This window comes from Prunus avium, chromosome 1 (genome assembly GCF_965620075.1).
Source record: "Prunus avium chromosome 1, drPruAviu1.hap1.1, whole genome shotgun sequence".
Taxonomy (NCBI): domain Eukaryota; kingdom Viridiplantae; phylum Streptophyta; class Magnoliopsida; order Rosales; family Rosaceae; genus Prunus; species Prunus avium.
In genome coordinates this window covers 13283650-13287311 of record NC_142284.1, presented here as the reverse complement: position 1 = coordinate 13287311, position 3662 = coordinate 13283650, and the positions used below count along the sequence as shown (strand labels likewise).

General features: G+C 38.4%; 1 pseudogene; it reads left to right on the top strand.

The window, feature by feature from the left end:
• Window positions 1-1858: 1858 nt before the first annotated feature.
• On the top strand, window positions 1859-3067 carry LOC110774138 (2-hydroxyisoflavanone dehydratase pseudogene; annotated as a pseudogene).
• The last annotated feature ends 595 nt before the right edge of the window (window positions 3068-3662 follow it).

Below are 3662 nucleotides of genomic sequence, written 5' to 3'. Positions count from 1 at the left end.
GGAGGAAGGGACCCAAGAATTTTAGGGACCATGTTGGACAAGTTGGAAGCCTTCACAATAAAGCTACACGACATTGTACATATTTAATGAATCAGAAGCAATACATTGAAACCATTGTGATCAAGCAGACAGATCAAGTGCAAAGCAGAGCAGCATAGAGTTTTCATCATTGAACGGAATTACTGATCTGGCCGAAAAATTGGTGAACACAGGAAGGAGTAGAATATACAACTATGTGTATTTACTTGTTACATTGGCTTTAATTTTACCTGTTGCAACTGCTTCGGTTGAGAGAGCTTTTTCAGCTATGAATATTGTGAAAACACCATTGCCTAACAAAATGGGGAATCAATGGTTGAGTGATAGCTTGGTTGTTTACATTGAGAAAGATGTTTTTTCTTGTATTAGTAATGCAAATATAATGCGACGTTTTCATGATATGAAACCTTGTCGGCAACAATTGTAGGTTAATTGTAATGTTATTTTTTTAATTAATTATGAATAACATTAGTATTGTTTAAATGATAAGGATGTTTAGTTTTTTTTTTTTGGAGCTCTTAGCTTTTAAAAATTGCACCTCCGCTGAAAAATTCCTGAGTCCGCCGCAGCCGAAATGTTTGGTTTGGTTAACGGAAACAATATTCTTAAACTGATGGAAACCTGTACTGATCCGATATTTATACTTTATTATTTAAATACAAAATAAGAAACCAAAGGTAAATACAATCAGCATTTTGTATCACTCCTTTATTACTGCTGTATCACTTCTTTATCATCATTGTATCATTGCTTTATCACCATTGTATCACTTCTTTATCACTCGGGTACTGTAGCACTTTTTGGTCAGAGAGGAATTTATGAACTTCCTATGTTTTCCAGTTTCAACCTTTGTCCCATTTTTAACTTGTAACTTTCCAACCGTTGATTCAAATTTTATGTTCTTTATATGGTTGGATTCAGAATGAAAAACTAAAGAACCCAAAGCGGAACAAATGTCAGAATCATTTCCATAAATGTCGAGAATTTAGTAAAAACTCAAATGTTCAAACAACAAACAAAAGTGGCTCCCAGTACATCTTGTCTTGAGTACATATTGAATGATATAGTGATTAAGTTATTTGATTTCATACTTGGATGAATTAGACTATTGGATTTTTATATTTTACAAGGATAATTTGGTGGATTTGTTCAAGAACTTATGTTACGTGAAAGTATTATAAATTGTATTTTTATTAGTATGTTTTTATTACGGTACTATCAGCGTACCAAACCAATCCGAACCGAATATTAGATTAATCTATCTGAAGTCTATCGAAGTCTTTGATTTGGTTAACAGAAGAGAAAATGGTCTACCGAAGTCTTTGGTTTGGTTAACGGAAGAGCCTTCTATCGTTCCAAACCGATCTGTGCCCAGACCTAGGTGGAGGTGAAAAAGCTCAGCCAACGGAGCTATACTCCATTGACAAAAATGCGTAATTAAATATTTTTAACACCAAAGTCCACTTAAGAAAAACCATTATTCATATTTCAAGTGTTAAATTAATATAAAGGGAATGTACTATAGATCTTTTTTTTTGTTACGTTGGAGGAAAAAAACCCCACTTGGGTTCGATCCTGAGTGCCATGGGGGGAAGGGGGAATCCACCACCACTGTGGTGGGAACCCATTGGCTACTATAGATCTTTTTTTTTTTTTTTTTGGGTGAAACTACTATAGATCTTTTCGATTGTGAATAAAATCTCCACAAATAAAATACAAAAAAGCCTTGAGGTTACTTTGTTTGACTGCAACGAAAAACAAGACACACGTTAGCCACTTTGGCTGCTGTTACTGCATGATAAGTACTAAGTGTCAGAGAAACGGCCCCTCTCTTTCTCTGTTTTCTAATCAATAAAGGCAAACGCTCCCTCCATTAAAAGGCACGTCATCACCTTCTCAAGTTTCACAATTCTTAGTTATCTGCACATCTTATCTTCTCTAATGGCTTCCATCACCAAAGAATTAGCCTTCAAGGGCTTTCCTTTCATCAAAATCTACCAAGATGGAAAAGTTGAGCGCCTCATAGAGTCTCCACATGTGCCCCCATCTGATCAAGACCCAGAAACTGGTGTCTCCTCCAAAGACATCACAATCTCACACAACCCCAGCATCTCAGCTCGCCTTTACCTCCCAAATCTCCCTCAAAACCAAACCCAAAAGCTCCCTATCTTGGTTTACTTCCATGGTGGAGCATTTTGCATTGAGTCAGCCTTCTCACTCCAGGCCCATTGTTTTCTCAACCGCTTGGTCTCAGAAGCCCAAGTTGCAGCTGTCTCTGTTGAGTACAGGCTTGCCCCAGAAAACCCACTTCCTCTTGCTTATGAAGACTCCTGGGCTGCTCTTCAATGGGTTGCTTCTCACTCAAACAACCAAGAATTAGATGGCAAAAAAGACCCATGGCTAGCCAAATTTGGAGATTTTGACAGATTGTACATTGGTGGTGATAGTGCAGGTGGCAATATTGCACATAATTTGGCTATGAAGGCAGGTTTTGAGAGCTTGTGCGGTGATGTGAAAATTTTGGGTGCATTTCTGTCCCACCCTTATTTTTGGGGGTCCAAGCCAATTGGGTCAGAGCCTAAAGGTGAAGACTTTGAGAAGACTCTGGAGTATAAAGCTTGGGACGTTGTTTATCCATCAGCTCCTGGAGGGATTGATAATCCAATGGTGAATCCGGCGGGTGAGGGTGCACCGAGCCTGGCTGGACTCGGGTGCTCTAAGCTGCTTATGTGTGTTGCAAGCAAGGATCAGCTGAGGGATCGAGGGGTTTGGTATTGTGATTTGGTGAGGGAAAGTGGGTGGAAAGGAGAAGTGGAGCTGTTTGAAGTGGAAGGAGAGGAACATTGCTTTCATCTCGGGAGTGAGACTGTGACAGAGAATGTTAAGAAACTGCTCAAACGCTTGGGTTCTTTTCTTGTCTAGTATTATCATGCTGGTTTGCTCATGTGTTTAACTGTTGAGCTCTGCTTTGATCTGTGTCTTTGGTGTTTAAAATAAAATAAATAAACTTGTTTTGCTATGTGTTTAATGCCATGAAGACCTATTTACAGAAGATTGAATACATAAAACTAAATATGATATGCAGGCAAGAGGAAAAAAAGAGAGGAGATTTGGTGATCTGTGCTCTCCCAAAGCGCTGAGATGTATATAACATGAATGAAGTGAATGATTACTTAATGAGGGGCCATGGTTTCACTCTGCCTTGATCAGCATTTCCATTATTTGAGCTGTGTCAAGTGATATCATAGCGAGTTTTGAATTGTTATATTCTAAAGATATTGTTTTTCATTCAAAATGAATCTGTCACCGTTAGTTTTGCCTAACAAGCCACTGGAAAGGATTTTCGGCCTACTTTCCGATGCAAAAGGCGGTGCCTGAATCAGATATTTCTTTAAGTGGTTAGCACAAGCATTTCACTTTGCTGCTTGTTGCTGGAGTATCACACATCAATTCACTCAGTTGTTTTCTAATGTTCATTTGCTTTAGTTTACAAGTGGGCTTACACCCACTCTCACCATTTTTTTACAATCTTCATCTGCAGGAACTATGTCCAAGCAATGTTGCATAGACAACAATCACACTGTCTGGTATGTTTCTTCTCTAATTAAAAGTCTAATGGCTCC